We start from the raw sequence: 19619 nt of genomic DNA on the forward strand, positions 1-19619 counted from the left end.
AGACTTGGGCCTGATTCCAATAAGAAAAAAAATGAAAACCATTATTTTGTATTAGGAAAAATGGTGTCCGTTTAAAAAACGACAGCTGTGCATTCTTGCAAAGTAGATTTTGCCTTGTGATAATTGCTAGTGGAAGTGTGGGAGGTCTGCGATTTGTGATTTGGAATTGGGCCTAAGACTGTGCTAATGTACTCTGTGTGTGTGTGTGTGCGCATGGTATTCTGCAAGAGGATTAGTGTGTGGATCATTATTGGAATCCCATGGGAGAAGTTATGTGTGCTGAGAGCATGATCCTGAACTGGACCCTTTGCTGCCATATGCATGCACACAACTGCAGGGGATACCAATGAGCCCCGTTAAGCAGTGTGTGGCATCTGTGTCTGATGGTGAATCATGGAAGGCATAGATGTTGTGTTAGCTGTTTTGTGTGTATATATGTATGTAAATGTGTCTTTGGGGATCTTAATAGAGCCATACATTGTGTGCATGTGTGTGTGACAGGATGTTGGAACTGGCCCGAAGATAACTGATTGTGGATGATAGATCAATTATATTGTGTGTTTGTGTATGTGCCAAATGATTTCCTTTTGGATGCTGAGGTTAAGGCCAGGACAGGGTGAAGCTTTTGGAATAGCTTTATCTATCTATGGTAATACAGATGTCAGTGAAAATACCCTACAGGGTATATGAATGTGTGTACATGCATGAAGGTCAGCTAGGTTCGACCAACTCTCTCGAGCACCACACCCCAGCAAAAAAAAAAATAATAAAAAAGCAATTCAATTTAAATCTGGTTAAATCCCTTAAACTCACATTACCTGGTTTAGACTCATTTTACTGTAGTTACTCAATAATTCATAGTAGTTACAAAATAACATTCGTAAAGATCAGTAACTAAATAACTGGATAATAAGCTCATGGTTACTATGAATGTGATTTCGGGACTCAAAAATCCCAAAAATATCAATTAATTAATTGAATTTGAATTTATGAATTAATTTGAAAAATGAATTTGTATTTCTCTGTAAATTATTTATTATTATAATTAATTATTCTGGCTAATATTCTCAAAGTATACAGTATATTCAGTTGAATTGGTTTACATGATGACTTATTTACTGATGGGTGGTATAGGGTGCAATGGCTAAATGGCTAAATGTTGGGGGAAAATTTTGACAATGAATCTAGAAAATGGACAATATGCAGTATGTTTTGGACAGGGTTAGGGAAAACAGGCCTACTTAATTGCTATGGTTAAATGTCTAACAGTAGAACCAGGTCAGGGCATGAGCTGCTGTAGATTCCCTTTGCTTGTAATAAAAACCTCCACTTTTGGGGGCTTGTAGTAATCTGGCTATGTGCCTGGAGCTTGGGTTGTTGGCTCTGGGTTTGCTGAGAGAGAAATTTCTCTGTAACGTTAAACAGATAGTAGCAGCTGCTCAAGTGCTACGCGTTCTTCAGAGACAAGCAGTCATTGTGTGTTTGTTCGGAGCGCCATCTCCTCAGTTCGCACATCTTCCTTCTCCAGCCAAGTTTAAACCCTACGGATCCTCTGGACGTGACTTTCTTCAGGCTTTATCCAATTACAGTCAATATTACACACAAACAGGGACAGATTATGTAGGGTCACCATAATTTGGCAGTCAACACTAGGTGCATGCCTGTAAAATCATGAATAATTCTAAATTTGGTCAAATTTGATGGAAATAAACTTTCAGCAAGATTATGTTTTAATATAAAAACATAAAAATAACTTTTTTTCCGTTATGACAAAAAACAGGGGATGGAAGAAAATATGCGAAACATTTTTTTCTTTTCTTTATTTTTACAGTTTACTAATTAGCTATTTAGTCTCCAAATTTTGTTGTGTCTAAGTAAACCAACCAACCAAACAACCAACAAACAAACGTGTTAATTATTTAACTTGTGTATAAATCCATGTGTTAAATCCTTTGCTGTAAATAAGCTAAACAAAATTCTGTTATAATATAGAATATAGAGTTTTATCTGAGTTTATATAAAATCTTTTGTAATATTTTCCACTTCAGAAAGAAGAGATGTCCAGGAAAAGAGTGCTCATCTCAGATTGGGGAGTTCTTCTGATAGACATACACTAAGTGCACATGACTCCAGTATTTTTATTTATGTACTATGAGTTAAAGCCAATTAATTGTTACAATTCTGATCATTCAAGCCAACCTTTCCCAAATTTCAATTACTTACCATTCTGATCTCTAGATGGCAGTGTTGTATGCTTATAAATCTTATAGTTCGTCACCTGCTTCCCTTTACATAATCTTCTTCATGAATGTACTTCATTTTTAAAAGTTGAAAAAATGCATGTATTGTATTGGATTACAAGATAATCTTGCATTTGGATAAGAGAAATTGAGTTCATGACTGTTAGGATAGGATTGGGAATTAATGCTATTTAATTTGGTTAAATTGGTTAATTTGGCATACTTTTACGGGATAAACGTGGGTTTAAGAGGTAATAATATAATTATGTACTTTTCTTTCCTAGTGTTGAACCTGTAATAATGGTTCATTCTCTCTATCATTCATCTCTCAACATGAAACTTTTAAGTGCACCATCAACTTACCCTCAACGAACCCTAACCCAAAGTATGTTCTTACAAGCATAACCAGTGTTGAATTTTATTAAATTTAGCCAAGATGGTTCTCCTGTATACATACATTAATGTCTTTCCTTCCTGAGGGTTATTCAGGAGTCACTGCTTTTCTAAAAAAAAAAAAAAAAGGACATACAACACATGGAGTGGTGGATATCAACAGGAAATGTTGAACAGCCCATCTCAGCTCTCCAAGTAAACAGTGACCTCACCATAGCATGATTAGACTTTCCATCGGGCCTGCTCACCTAGATAAGCTTCTTCCTGATGGAACAGTCCCACAATGTAAAACAATTTATGATGTGCATCGCATTGTATGCTCAACGTCTTGCTCCAATCACTCTTGCCTGTGTTTTGAGTGGGTTATATGTAAGGTCTTTTTGAATGAATAATTCTCCTTATTTCCTTTGTGTGGCTCTTGATGAGATGATAACATTCCAAATTGCACCATTTTTGAACACTTTTGTGTTTCTGGTTTTATTACAGTTCAATCACTACTCGTGCCAAAAAGAAAAGAAAATATCGTAGAGAATTCCTGGACAAATTTAGTTGGCTTTAGGAACGTAAGAGCCAGTTATGGAAATGGCAAATGTAGTGTGGAACAAACGTGACCCAGTTTTAAGCAGCCAGTTAGTGCTTTAATGGCATTAAGAAGCTGGACCAAACATGGTCCAGATTCAGATCAGTTCATTGGGTTCACCTGTGCTATAAGGGACAGACTGGACACTAAATGGGGAAAATATTAAACATATTCTACCAAAGACCCAGATAGTTGTATTTAAGTTCATCTTGCTGCTCTGCAATTCTAATAGCACTCGAAATGAGTACTTTAGGAAGGTGCACTTGGAGGGTAAACCAATTAAACCTATAGCTAAAAGCCTTTAAGACAGTGCTAGTATCAACTATGGGACAACATGACAATATGTAGTCTGCTACAAATGCCTCCAAATTCTCACAATCTAAACTTTTTTTCAAACAGAGCTAGATGCAATGAATAAAATTAAACACTGATGAATATTTAATTTTATCCCAGTGCGTTTTATTATTTTGACTGTCCCCAGTATTACTTTCTACCCTATTAATATGTTGTACCTTTAAGGAATTAACCCAGACTACATTGACATCACTTTCACGAATAGACATCAAATCTAAATTTCCTAAACTGGTCCTAACACTCCTCTTTATTATCTATCTTTTTTGTTTTTTCATCAATATAGATCATCTCGTATTACCCACTCATACACATACCACATTGTTAGGCAAATTTTTTTTTTAAACATATGTAAGATAAAGCTATTTAAAATATGTTCAAAGTCAACCATTCATTTTGCTAATAACATAGCTAATTTCGCTTTCATATTTCCACCCTGTTATGTTCCACTGTGTTATGTTCAACTCTGTTTGTCTTGATGGAAAAAACACCTAAATTTTCTTCTCACAAATTTATACAAACAGAAAGGTTCTACTCACATCAGTAATTTTGAAGAGTATACTTATATATAGTAAAATGAATGCTCCATAATAGCATTAATATCAAGTTTTCCAAAAGGACCAAAAGACACCATATGCAGTGTATTACTCATATTAAAAAGAACTCATTGCTTATTTATCTGAAAATGGTAAAATATAGTGCGTTGAGAAACTTTGGTTAAAAAGTTAACTGGATAAAAAGTTTCTTATCTAATCCACTGGTGGCGTATCAGTGTCTTACAGAATCTCAGCTTCCACCAAATGATGTTTCATACTGTGCCCTTATTTATGGAAAGGCTTTGTGGAAATGTCCTGTATGCCTGTGAGCACGTGTGGCACATGTGAGTCAGGCCCGGAGGTGGTGGGTGCAGCAGCAGCAGGACTGTGATAAGTCCAGGCTCAGCATCTAATGGATGAGTTCCTGTTCAGCAAGGTCAGCTTGGCTTAACCTCTCATGCTGGCTCTTGAGTCAAAAACAGGGCCTTTTTATCAACAAATGTTTTCTCCTTTAGTGTGCACCAGCTGTGGAAAGGTCATGCTTAGTAGGAACTGAGAGCCCCAGAGGGCCTCGCTCGTGTTCTCCACACACACACACACACAGGGGTTGTTAAGTGAACGGTGTGCAGCTGTTTGTACATGCTGCATATGCTTACTGGAATGAATGCTTCATCGCTGAGCCACTGTGAGCACAGTAAAAGCAGACAACTAAATCATAGTGATGACTCATTTTTATTCTTACTATAGCAAATATCTTTAACATAAAGCCAGCATTTGTTTTTTATTTCATAATGTAAAGTATGTCAGTCCTAAGTCATTTTTTTATTGCACCATAGCTGATTTTTATTCTTATTCATGAACCTTATCAGCTCACAAACCAGCAGTAATACAAACATAGTTGATAATGATAAATCTGATCAGAAATCACTATTATTTGCTCTTGATTCTTTAGTCCAGATTATTATTATTTTTTTACCCTGTGTTTCAAGAGAGGGCGCTGTGTGCTACAGTTTATCTCCCTGCTTAGTCCAGCAGTTTGATCTCCCTGAAATCATCTACTATGTACTTTTGGAGCCAGTGGTTAAGTGGACCTCATTTAATGGATTCATTAATCAATAATGCCTCTTCGCTCTTTTGGTAGATGAATCTTGCTGGTATGAGTCTGCATGTTGTCTATACTTTTTCCTATTGAACGTGACCCCAATTTTTCCACATTGGAAAAGACTTACAATGATGCATGTAGAGACCCATAAAAAGGCTGATACTGGCTGATACTGTTGTCAGCTCCTTCGCCACCTACATGGAAAAAAAAAGTTACAAGTTTTTTTTTTTTTTTTGTTTCTAACGTTTTCTGGTGGTTTGTAACTGTTATTATTATTGTTAATTAGTGTTGATGTCACATTGTAAGGGATTGCAATAGTTTAACAGATATGGTGTCACTGATTCTGGATATATTTGATGATTTTCTAATGGGATTCAAATGTATCCTACAGTCGTCTGATGGTGTCTTGGTGACCTTTTAGTAATAAACTGTGGTTTAATGTTTATTCAAAGGAATAAGTGGTTGTCTGTGATATTCGCACCTGTAATGATGCTGAACTTCAGGCTGTCTGCAAGGAAACAGCACCAATATATAGTATTAATGGTTATTTAACTAGACCTGTCACACACACTAAATATATCGTAGATCTGTAACTTAATTAAGAATGAGTGGGTTCTTAGAATTGAAACTACATCATTCTGATGGGCAAATGTTAAATGGAAGCCAATTGATATTAGTGAAACAGAAATATGTGACCAGCAATTAACTGTGAATTTTATTGAATTTCTTTCTTTCTTTCTTTCTTTCTTTCTTAATGGATTCATTCTTTGGACCTCTAAACAGACTGACATGGAAGAGTCATGTATCCTCACTGGCTGACTAACAGATCTCTGTCGTGTCTGCATCCATAGAATGTGAAGTATACAAAAACAGGCCATTTAAAACACATACCAGCAATCCATCAGTAAAAAAAATGTTGCCAGGAATTCACCTGTGGTAATATTTTGTTTCCAAACCCATATTTCAGCAAAATCCTTGCTATAGGATTGTTAGATGGCTGTCCTGCTAGACCTGCCTGGTCTTAACCGTTCCATAACCTGCACGTAGTTGTTTATGTAGTAAGAACAGAAGTTGTTTTTACTAGGGTTTGCGAAACCCTTTGCTTGAAGCCTTTGTGTGTCAGACACCTCTCCCTTCAGTGAAATGTAATGGGCTTTCATATTAACATTAGTCATAGTTTAAACTAATTCTAGTTTAAATTCATTCTTGGTAGAATAGTAGTCATAGGAAAATAGTCATAGGAAAGGTAAATATGTTAATGACTATGCATTTCCACATGGATTATGGGTTAGGAATATAGAAAGGAGCAGCAGTCTTTATTTTTCATCATTTTTATTCACAGCTATTTTCAATGTGATGGCTAAAGCTACATTGTCAACTAATCACCATAGCATCTTTCAGAAATGAAAAAACACATATTCTTACAGAAAACACTCTCAGATACTTTGACAATAAACCATTTAAAATAAATTTAAAAAATGTATAAACAACATTCATGAGTGTCTGCTATATTCACTATTATTAATACTACAATTGTAGTGTATTTTACAATGTATAGGCCTATAGTTAAACAATCTTTACAGAAGACTGTAAATAGATTATTTAATGTAAGACTGATGTTTTCACAGACTATGGAAAAGTGCTTAATGGTTTTGACAAGCCTACATGAACACTCCTGGCTATATCCTAGCTACACTGTGGTGTTTCATGTCATACTAAGCTTAAATGGTTCAGTGGGATTGCTAACTCCTAAATCAAGATGATTCCACACCAGAGAAGGAGGTCTCTTGTATGAACCTTCCACAGTAATATGTATATGACAATTATTTGTTAGATCTTTCACCATCCCTCTTGTTCACAAGATATTAGACCTTGGGTTGGCCTGGATTTGGGATGCATTTGAATCACTTTTTAACAATCATGTGTAGAAGCATTGGTATCAGTAACATGTGCGTTTGGACCACACCTCAAAGTAGTTTTTCAAAATATCAGTGATCTGAAACTTTTGCCTCATTGGTATCAAGTGTCCCATGTCTAGTATCTGTCCCCCGTGTTGAGAATATGTTGTTTTAAAACCAAAATTACCAATGGTGTCAACCAGTCACTTGTTCCTCTGTGCACAACTGTTTTACCTCTTATTAAGAAGTTCTGGGTTTGGGGTCTTGACAGGGCATCTTTGTGGAGTTCAGATCTGACGTTTCAGTTTATACATGTACTTATTCATACAGTATGTTTTAATGTCTGGCTATGTAACGAAGCAGTAACATGCTCTCATAAATCATGATGTATTAAACCATATAAAAAACATGGCATGACTGGCATGATCATAGTAATAGCACTATTACTCTACTCTACTATTTATATGGCTCTTATTATATATTATGGTTTATATGGATCTTCATCATTCACAACCAAATCAGTGTCACTAAAATTGTACATTGCTATAGAGCACAGTGGCAGACTTTGACACTGTTAATTCACAGAAGCACATGGAAATTGTAATTGTTTTTTAAGATAAGCATTGAGCTATTTTTAAAAACAAGGAAATTGGAGCAGGGCGGCCTCACTGAATGGCTTTAATCTGTTGTTTTGCTTGCTGTCTTTCTGCAGCAGGATCATGCCCTTTATGTCAGCAATGGACTTTTTCCATGGACCTGTGTATTGTACTGGGCTAAAAATGGTATTAAATACAATGGCTGTGATATTGATAGAAATACTTAGTGAATTGTGATTTTCGTTAGCATTATACATATTGCAAGTACATTTGATTAACAATAATATAATAATTACATAATTAGGTATAATATAATGCCTTGCATTGCATTGTAGCCTGCATCATTTTTTCATGGTTTAGCAAGAAAGAACATCGCCAATTCTGCTAACCAAAATCTTCTAAATGATTATTAATGTCAAGTTAGGTGATAGTACACATCGGTGATATTACGTAAAACAGTAGTAGTAGTGCTTTTAATGCATTTTAAAAATAGGCTACATAATAGACTACATGAAAATAAATAAAACTACATTCATAAAATACAAAACTATTGTTGTGGTTTCCATATTGCCTAGAGACCACAGTGACGTTAGTGGAAATGTCCTTAGGTGAAAAAAGGTAACATTTTTGGTCAGGACAAGCTAGTAAAAGAGCTTGTTTCATTCTATAAAATCTGAATGTTTATGCATATCCTGAGCTGCTGCTTTTCTGGGTGAACAGTTGAACTGTACTTCAGTGACAACACATCCAACATATTTTTCCTTCTATACTGTTTGTATTGTTGGTGACTTTTATTTACTGTTTATTCACTGATTCAGGATATAAGTGCTAGGATGGGTGGACGAGTCAAAGCTTTAGTACTTTCCTGGGGTGAGTGGGTTTGTTTGGCGAACACATCCTGTTGTAAGTAACCATTCCGCCTCCTCCTCATGCTGTGACATACACTTTGCCATCTCCTGGTGAGATTGTGCAGGTGGTGGGCTCTAATCTGTTTGGCTTTCTATGGTGTTTATGTTCTACTTGCCTATGTTTCGTGAGGGCATGTACGGTCACACACAAAATCATTTTAGGTTCATTTTAAATCATTTTGCTTGTTAAACTAACTAGATAGTTTTCAGTTGGTGGCTGTGACAGACTTTTTAGGAAGTAAATAAAATCTAAAGGATTTTAAATACATGCTGACAGAGTCCGCAATATATGAATGTAATTTATAGCTACAAGATATTTACTGTGTTCGGTTTCACGGATGTTTCTTTATATCATGTAAAAAAAAAAAAAAAAAAGTGTGTATGTTTTGTTGTATGTATGTCTACTCTTCGCCTTGATAAATGCTTCCAACCTTTTCATAGAGCAAAATTTATTTTATGTTTGGGATTGTTGTCTTGTTGCAGGATACACCCACATTTCATTTTTAACTTCTTGGAACTTTTATAGTCAGCTGTACATCATCACTTAAAGGACAGAAAACACATGGAGTAAAGGTACTTGGAAACTGTAAACTACAATTCATGCCCTAATTTACTTTTGAATTCGAAATTACATCCTCACACGCACCAAAAATGTTGGAAAGTGTCTACATTCGTTTACAGCACATGCAAACATTCCCATAATTTGCCTTTATAGCATTTGAAACATGCACAATTGGATTTATGAAATTTATTCATGGAAAAATGGATAGGAAGCTTGCTAGTAGTTTTTGCTTAAAAAAAAAATTAAATGGCACAAGCTGATTTTAATAATATGCACACCTTTCACTGAAATACTGTGTAAAGGGCACTTTGTACATTAATTCAATTCAAACTTTACAGAAATCCAGACTCACACTAGTAGGGCACTGACATTAACTCTGTAGAACCAGGAGAAGGTGCACGGTGATGCCCAGGTAGCAGCAGTGCAAACCTCCTGGCATGGCACACCTGGAGTAACGGCCATGAGGAGGAGATGCTCCTTACAGAGTGGGATGTTATGGTATGGGCTCACTTTTACACCATGGTGGTGACGTCCACCTCCCAGTGGGCCAGGCTTTGTTTAGAGCAGAGAGCCCTTCATGTCTTTCCACCATTCAGTCTAAGGGTCTAAGTGGTATCGTAAGGTGCACAATGAATGTGCTGCATGTCAGTTTTATGGAATGCTGCAAGGTCAATCGAAGGCCAGAATCCCCAGGTTTAACCACAAAGTCACTCCAAGTTCACCACCTGTACTAGTCGGTGCTGCACTGTATCTTATTGTGCCTATTGTCCTGTTTTGGTAGTCGTTGTACTGTCTTGTGCTCTCTACACGTCTGCATGTGCACCTTATGTAAAGAAATATGTAGTCTCTTGTAGTTCTGTGTTGTTTTCTGTAGCACCATGGTCCTGAAGGAACGTTGTTTCGTTTTACTGTGTACTAACTAGCTGTATATGGTTGAAATGACAATAAAGCCACTTGACTTGACTTGACCACCACATGCAAAGTGAGCTTATTGACAAAGCATGCAGCTCTCCCACTCTTGCTCTCACTCTTTGCTGAAGTGATTGCAATAAGGCCGTCTTAGAGACACCCCATTCATTTCGGAATCTTGAATAAGCTCATAAGCAAGGGTTAGGGACTCCAGAACAAGCAGTAGATCTCATGCTGGGCTCTTGGGGAATTCTAGAGGAAAAGGCTTTCAGTAAGGTTGTCAAAAGTTGCCATCCATGTTGCTGTGATGCACCCCAATGGCTGCCACAAACAGTTTTAGTGTAGACAGCAACTTTCTGCCGTGAAGCTATTCCTAAATAAAGGTATTGTGGTATCCAATTGAGCAGCGAACACCATTCGTGGAACAGCTTACACCGACATACGTGACCTGGCTGGGGGTGCCAAATCCTTCTGATGGATTGGGACAACAGATCTGTCCAGGGAGGAAGCATCCAGGGTGCTCCGACCTCAAGGGAATGTAGCAGTGGGAACCTAGTCCTTGCCAGCCATTTTGAAGCTACAAGGAGGGGGCCGAGTTGCTAGATTCTGTGCAATGTGGGAAGAGGAGGAAAGGTGTATAGTAGATGGTGGGGACAGTTGTCGGCCAGTGCAACAAGAGGGGTGGGTGAGGAGGAAGGCTTTCACGAATAGCCTGCTCTTTTGTTGGCATGCAAAGGAGCCAGAAGTATCCTGATGACTCTCAGACGCTATCAGAGGAGACAGGACTGAGTGCATACATGTCGAAAAAGTGGAAAAGGTAGAACTTCAGATTGGAATCTCAAAAAGCATCTGTGTCCTTCTGAATCAGAAAGTATATTGAGCAGAACCTTTTGAGTAGAACTGTGCGTACTACCTTTTCAGCTGTGCCTCTGTCTAAGACAGAATGAACCTCTCGGGTCAAAATGGTCTTATTGGCCTCGAGCTTGAGCTTGTACACTGCGTCATTGTCAACAGGATGAAATAATGGAGAACTTTTCTCCTTACAGCAGTCGTTTACTCAAGAAGATTAGTTTCCAATATACACAACATACACAGATACACTGCCTACAGCCTGTTTGTACTTAAATCTGTCCCACAAAAAGATATCGTGATTGAACTTTTTCCACTAATATGATTTGTCCAACTGGATATTTATTTAAAAAACCTTAAAATGTTAATAACTACTTTTGTAACTAATGTGATTGTTCTGATGTAATTTATCTATCGCCTCATCTCAGGCTATTATTGGCCTGCTCTATATTATTTGCAGATGAGCACTGGAGTACCTGACACTCATATCCAGGTAATGCACGCATCCTGTATCTAGGGCAGCTCTGTATGATTAGCATATCGATCTTGAAGATAATTTTGCTTCAGTATGTAATGAGTTTATCTGAGTTTAGATTTATCTACTTAATCTCTATACTAAATGTCTATATAAAGTAAATAAGTGTTGTGTGTACTTTAAGTGTTTTATCCTAGTGCACCTGAGGTCACTTGTGTGTGTCTAATTGTTAATAAGTGCTGACTTATTAACAATGCAGGATGCAATGATAAATTTCCGGGCAGATAAGGAACAGTCTTTTCCATTAAACATATTAGAAACCCAAACCTTCTGAAATTGCCAGAGAGCAGGCAATAAATTTGGGGGCTACTAATGGAGAAATTCAGCAGATGCCTACTTTATGATCCGTTCAAGTTGTCTCTCACACTATAATTGCTCTGCCGGATTCATGATGTTGTTTTGGCATTAAATCTGTAATAAAATCTGAAAAGCCTCTAACGTAGCATTACTGAATGGAAATCACTCAAAGTATTTTTGCTCACTCACTGGTTAGAAATATCCAAAATTCTTTCATTTCAAGTTTATTTATATGGATTATCCAGTTCTAAACACATTATACTTGTTCTTATGGTACTTTCCAAGTTTAAATATTTACTGTTTATTCAATGATCATGTAGATATCATGTAAAAATACGTAAGGTCAGGTCAGTGTAAAAGCTCTTCCGTTAATATACAAATTGCTCATGATGAACTTCCAATTCGTTGGCAACTGACACAAGATAAAAATGTATGTTTGTTCTTCGGGTTAAAGGATATGATCATCAGTATACCACAAACAGAGGATTCATCTCTGCTTACGCTCATTGCTCTGTGATTCACCAAATTGTTTATTTTTGTAGATTTATCCTATCTGATGGGACACTCTCTTATTATGTTTGACTATTCAGTAAATGACTTGGCATAAAATAAGAGAATATTTTGTCGGTCAGCATAAAATAAGAGAATATATCCATCATGACAGACAAGTGTAGAGTAGAAAGGGTGATGACTGAATTAATTCTGCCAATTATCATAATCCCGCCATTAGAATTTAGTGGAGCGGTAGAAAGCACGTGAAAGCCAGTACCTGGAGATTAAATAGTACCGGGCCTGCATGCTTTTGGTTTCTGCTTCATTAAATCTTATGCTTAGGAGCCATGCGGATGAGGGTATACCTGCTGACTTCAGAAATGCAACATGTGAATTTCCATTTAAAAGAATAGTATTACTGTTACCTCGAATCTTGAAAGTGCATGATCATTTCTGATCTGCACACTGTGAAATTGAATTCTCCAACACAGAAACTTTCATATCTGTTCTGTCCTCAAGCTTTTACTAAAGTTCTTCAAATCTACAGGTCTTGTCTTGGCATATTTGGAGATTTAGATTTGGACTTAAGGGGCCCTGTACATGTGTATGTGCACATTGTAAGTCTCCCTACAGATCCATATGTTCTACACTTTGCTGAGTGGACTTTTCCTCAGACTATACTGTGTTTAATAAACAGTTTAGAACAACTTCACTTTCGCCAGCATTTCATGAAAACACTCCATCACACTGAGTACACACGACATAGACAACATCTGGCTTTTTGTGTGAAAAAAAATGGCTTTGATGATTTGGCGGTCTACTCTGTTCATCCGAATAAATGCTTGAACACAGCGAAGCAAAAGTGCATGTTTAATGCTATCCTCCATTACTCATAATATTTACAAAACCCAACTTTAATTGTGGTTTTTGTCATTCGTTTTTAGTTGGAATGACCTTTTATGGGAATAAAAACATACACCTGCGAAAAGATGTTCATCGGGTTCAACTCCTACTCGTGGTCTGAAAAGTTGGGAAAAATATTTACTTTATCAAAGCTGGTGTATCTTTCCGACAAAACAACATTGGTGACTAATCAGAACTTGGCTCATCCTGTAGTGACCCATAAAATGTACCGTCATCCAATGCATATAGACTGTAGATGAAAAGATGGAAAGTACATACTGTAGTTCTTCATAATATTACAGCATTATCACCTTCAGATTGCTACTAACAAATAAATAAGTAAATAAATAATACATTTGTCCAAACCCTGCTCCTCTAGTTGTCCCTTAAAAAGGTGAGATTATTTCTTTTAGTAACTTTAAGGGGTGTTAAAGTCAACAGTTATAGGGGTGTTAAAACAACAATTAAAGTCACAGTGTAGTCTCAAAAAAATAAAGTTATAAGGGTCTTTAAGTCTGCACCCTGATTCACATCTGACTCACACACCTCAGGACTCAACATGAGGTGTAATGGAAGGAAATGCGATTGCTCCCAATTTTCAAAATGGCATAAATTAGCACCCTAGTGAAACTGCCACCACTTTTCCCATCCCCTTTAGATGAATGTTGTGTATCATTTAAGACATCTATTATCAATAACTTTTAGAAATGTTTAAACTTAGAAAACTGCAATGAGATTAATAAAACAGGTATGATAAATAGCTTTAACAGTAGTAAAAGATGTTAACCAAATTGGGGATTTGATGGCTCAGTAGTGAAGGTTTTGGCATCCTAATCAGAAAGTAGTAAGTTCAAATCCCACTGCTGTTATGGTTGTGTTCTTGAGCAAAACCCTTAACTGCTCAGTTTTATCTTGTCTCAATTGTGAGTTGGTTTTGATAAAAGTGTCAGCCATATGAGCAAATGTAATTTTGAAACTTAAATGACAAGTGATCAAGTTGAAAATGGTAAAACCGAGTTAATAATAATGAAATGATAACTGGAAATTGCTTAAATAATTATTTATGCTATGTCACAGTGATTCATAGTCTAAGTAGCTAACAAACTGTTTCATGATTTTTGGGTATTAGATTATTAGGGTTTTTTTTTTGTTTGCACGGCATGATTTTTGATATCTTCCATGTTAATATTATTTTTAGCTTGACTTTCCTTGTAAAATGGGTATTAGGACACTTTCTGAGAATTTGAGTAAAGCAAAATTTGGCTAAATACACAAAAAGTATTATTATTATTATTAGTAGAGGTAATGTAGTTATCCCTCAACCCCCTATTTCAACCATTTAAACTACTGGTAGACTGTCATTGTACCTAAATCCCTAATTGGTCTATCAGTGTTCTCCATTATCTTAAAATAAGATCAGTTAATCTCGATACAGATTCTAAGAAAACAGTTTTGCCAGTAATGATTCAAGTTTAAATGGAAAGGAGCATGACATTGAAGCTTGCTATTTTCAACAATGTGTAATCTTGCAGGTTTCTTTAATGCTTTTGGGAAACTGGTTTCTGCCTGGTCCAAGTCAGTGGACTTAAGAGGTTCAGGTAGAAGCCAAAAAAAAAATGCAAGTAGTCAGGCAAAGTTACGGCTCATTTGATCTATTCAAGTTCAAACAAGCTTCACATATAGATGGATTAGTATGAAAGCCCTTCCTAGCTACTTGGGGGGAAAAAATAAACTGAAAATACACTTAGACTATTTCAAAGAAGCTACAGTATGAAAATGAATCAATCAGTGGCTAATTTACACAGTATAAGTTGTTAGATTCATAGTTGTTAAAACATCTGCCCCACAAAAATTGAGTTTTGACTAAAAATAAATGTTTGGAAATCTGGTTAACCTTGTGACAAAGAGATTCTATCTTTTGCTGTTTTTGAGACCTTGGGATGTAAATTTTGAATTACAGCACATTTGAGAGAACCTAAAAAAAAAAAAAAGAAAAAAGAAAAAAGAAATACATTCAGTAATCAATTAAGTCTTGTATTTTTTATTTATTTATTTTTTTTAATCAGGATGTGATGTTGTCCTCACATGTAGGCGACTGTTTTGGATCATCTGCATTGCTTAAAAAGCCTGCAATTTCTCCGAAGTCCTTTGGAAACTTCAGGATTGTTAAGTGCCCTGAACTCATTGCTATAAATTGTTTGTATGAGAAGTCTCAGCGTAGATGAACAAGAGTCACCATTTACGCATCATGTTCATTTATTGTTCAAAGGAAATGACGGCAATGAGCAACTCACACTTGTCCTCTGCATACCTACATTTCTTATTAAGCTATAAGAGCAATGTGGTTTTTTCCCATGACATCTTTTAACAGAATGATTGCTCTGTTTTGGATTTTAGTCATTTCCCTGTTTAGTGGCTTTCTCTTTTGAGTTACTTAACTGCGATACATACGGAAAAGCACTGTTTATGTCCAGTAGCAGATCCAGTTGATTCAGTAGTAGCTGTGTTTGTATTAATAAGGACATGTCCACACGAAGGCTATGGAAATTTACTGTTTGTGCTCCCTATGCTGCAGATATGATCATAATGGTCATAATAATTTACCAGGGGTTATTATTGTTAAGATATGTCTAAATGCAATGTTGCATGTTGTAAACAGAGTTAGCAAATTCCCTGTTTAAAACTTGCTGGCTGGCTAACAACAAACAGGCCTGGTGATTTGTCTAATGCTAGCCTAACATAATGTGGTTTTATGTTGAGAAAATATTTATAGGAAGTTTAATATACTTTGATTCTTCATTCAAATTCATTTGATTACTTCAATTTTCATTCCTTGAATAATTTTAAATGTTTAAATGTAAATGTTTCATAGCAGCTTATTGTCTTGAGAATTTGATTTGAGAATGGAGCATATTTAGAAAGTGTGAAAGGTACTTTAAGATTCGCTAACCTAGTTCAATGAATTTGTTGATTTCAGCTGTTAACATAACTCACTGCAATCTTCACTGGTAGCTAATACTAGCCATCTAGATAAAATGAGTTAACCTGATAGGATTTCTGAAAGGAATCTTAAGTCAAAAAAAGTGTACACAATCAGTTTGTGTACAGTAAAAATAACAATTTAATCATCAATTTCAATCCAGCACTAATGGTGCTAATGTACAGTTCTCAATACTATCATAACTTTGCTAACCTAGTTGCAGTTAGCTAGTTAATTTGATCTCTTATAATGATATTTTCATACTGGATATCTAAAAATTATTTACAAAATTTAGCCATTAGTCAAATAGTTTCATCATTATGGTATTAAAATTATTTTTGAAAGACTTGAAGAAAAACTGCACCAGTCAAACTATGTCAGCTGTGCTGAAGTGCTGGCACTGAAAAATATATTATTTCAAAGAGTATAATGTGTCTTAATATAGATAAACCATACTGTTTATCCAGTCAGAACAGAGGTCAAGTGTCCAACTGCCCTGACAAGGAAGTCAAGTTGACATTTATAGTAATTTAGTATTTATACTGTAGTACAGTAACATATTTGGTTAATGACAATAATGCATAATTGCTATTATTACTTAGTATTATTATTAGGAAGACTCTTAACAGTGAGCATCTGTGCATCAATTATTAACATTAAAACTAAATGACAGTTACTGCAATTAGAAAAAACAAAACTACACATTCAAAAATTTTAAACACACATTTAGCTGACTTTTTTCGGATTAAAAAAAAAAAAAACAAGTAATGGTGCTCTCTGCTCGCTCGCTTTGACCATGTGTTGACCAGTGCTCTAGCCCAGCTCGGGCTAGGTAGAATTTTTTTTTAAAAAATGAAAAAGAAAAAGATACACTTGCTTGTAATAACAGTTTTATCAATAAGTGCAACACAGCAACATATGCAATAAATATTTTTGTTTTAATATTGCTATGCCCCAGGTACAGAGTTAATATTTCAGTATTTATTCTTTTAAATTTTAGTGTAACGTTTTGCTTCATTAATCCCTTTAATGTCCTTCAGAAAACTTTCCTCCCACATAACCTGCAGTCTCTTTGTAAGCTACGGGAGGAAACCAACCTCTGGTTTTGTTAACACATGCTCCGTTGCCCTTCACGGCTGAGCCCATCTCTGCTGCTGTGTGTGTCCCATGCGCCCTTTCGAAGGCACCACATTCCAAAGGCTTGGCTCACCCTGAAATCGACTGTGCATGTTCCTTTGTGACGCATCAGTCAAGGAAGGTAGAATGTTCTTCAGAAAAGAATTTGTGATCTCCCCTGTCCCACCTTTCATTAACCCCCCTCCCCCTGTTTGTCCGTTCTCCAGTTTACCTGGTGACGTCGGGTTTCACATGCACTCTGAGTTTCACTGTACACCCACGGAATGAAACAGAATCACAAGATTAAATCAGGGTTAGGAATCACATGCATTTAGGAAGTTTTTCTCAGGACTTTGACTAACATGCCACAGCTTGCACAGATGAAAAGATTGAGGAGTAAAACTGAACTGTGCACATAATTGCTGAGAACATAGATTATGTTGCCTGCTCATGGCCCATATTGAATTTTTTTGGGTTTTTTTATTGACAAATGTAATTTTAAAAAGTATATAATTAATATTTTACGTATATATATATATATATATATATATATATATATATATATATATATATATAAAATAACTTTGTGAAATATTAGTAAATACACCCTTATCTTGTATCAGATCAGAAGTGGTTGGTATAGTAAAACAGTCTGGGTTCCTGATTGCACACCTGACCTTGTTAAGGTCTTTTTCATCAGGCAGCAAGTCAAGCAAAAAAAGAATATGACTCATCAACATGTTGTCAACACAAACAGAATGCTATCAATTAACTAATTCAGCAGTCTTACTTTGTTGAACACATGGAAACAACGGAAATTACGTGTCCCTGTTAAGATCTATTGATAATAAAATTATATGTGGAGCACCTGTCTTTTGAAAAGGATGACGTTATCAGTTGCATCTTGTAGTTTTTTCCATAAAGGGCACTTGATTTTGTTTACTGATTTATAGTAGGACTGACATAGGTACAGTACAGTAAATCATGGCCCCTAAAATATGATCTGATCATCTGTCATAGCAACCTTGTGTGTTCTTTGTTAAGTAATACTCTTATTTAACGAAGAACACAAAATTTTCCTTCTCATTTGCGTTATTGGTTTAAACAGTGACTGTCATTGGTAGAAGGTGAGTGAACCTCTTGAAAAGAGAGTAATTGGAGTCAGGTGGTCCAGTCAATTCAGGTGAGGGTTTCACCTATGCCACCACACAACTTTAGATCTGGACCTTAGAGAAGAGCTGTAGAAGCTTGTAAGACATAAAACTTTTAAAAATGGATTTCTAAAGAATTAGTCCACAGTCTGGAATATTTACTGTTGCTCCCCTCCTGCTGTCTATGAATCCACTGTTGCTCTCTCTGAATAACCATCCAACAGTGAGCTGTGATGTGCACCAATAAAGTCCTTAAAAAAAAATGACAAAACCCTTGAGTAATAGTTAAGGAGCTGCAGGCATCGTTTCCTTTTGATTCCATGCTTAGAAGTCTACCATTAAAAAAAAACCAAATGCTGTGCTCATGGGAAGAGACTTAAAAAAAAAACCTGAATGTCACTGCTTACCAACACTAAAATATATATATAACACTCTGGACCTGCTTTGTTGCACCTGGACAATTTGTAGTCATTGATTTTATTTAATTTTTTTTATTTTTTAGCAAAATAAAATTTGTAACAAAAATGACAAAGATTAGGGTTGGGATTATAGACAGGTTAGTGTTTATATATATATATATATATATATATATATATATATATATATATATATATATATAATATACATTATGCAGCCATGAATTCAAACAAAATATGATCGAGTACTATTGTTAAAGTTCATTCACTCATTCATCTTCAGTAACCACTTAATTCTGGTCAGAGTCGCAGTTGATCTGGAGCCTATCCCGGGAACCATAAGTGTGCGGGGAGCTATCAATATCACCCATGCATGGCCAATCCACCTACTGGCATGTTTTTGGGAGGTGGGAGGAATCTGGAGGAAACCTACGCAGACATGGGGACGACACGTGAAACTTCACACAGACAGTCTCAGATTGGACTGGAGACCCTAGAGCTACTGTTATAGTTGTTATTGCCTCCCCTTCTCCTCAAATTGGTCACTTGCCAATTCCCACCCACTAGCCAGCTCTCTGTGGCTGTGGCATTTTCCAGGTTTGAACTCATGATCTCCAGAGAACGGGGCTGATCAAGTCATGATTTTAACAATTATAGAAACATCATAGCTATAAAGCCAGTTGACTTGCCACTTGAACTGAACAGGTTGAACAGTATGCTGGTCACACAACGGCTTTCCTATAGGAAGTTATTCACTTCCTAAGCTAAAGCTACATAACTTTGGAACAAGTGTAAACAATGTCAA

General features: G+C 36.1%; 1 protein-coding gene across 8 annotated transcripts in view; it reads left to right on the forward strand.

The window, feature by feature from the left end:
• The window catches only part of nrg1 (neuregulin 1), an 82052-nt gene that overhangs the window by 16610 nt on the left and 45823 nt on the right, over positions 1-19619 (forward strand). The window lies entirely within an intron of this gene.

Source organism: Pangasianodon hypophthalmus, chromosome 17 (assembly GCF_027358585.1).
Source record: "Pangasianodon hypophthalmus isolate fPanHyp1 chromosome 17, fPanHyp1.pri, whole genome shotgun sequence".
NCBI classification, from domain to species: Eukaryota; Metazoa; Chordata; class Actinopteri; order Siluriformes; family Pangasiidae; genus Pangasianodon; species Pangasianodon hypophthalmus.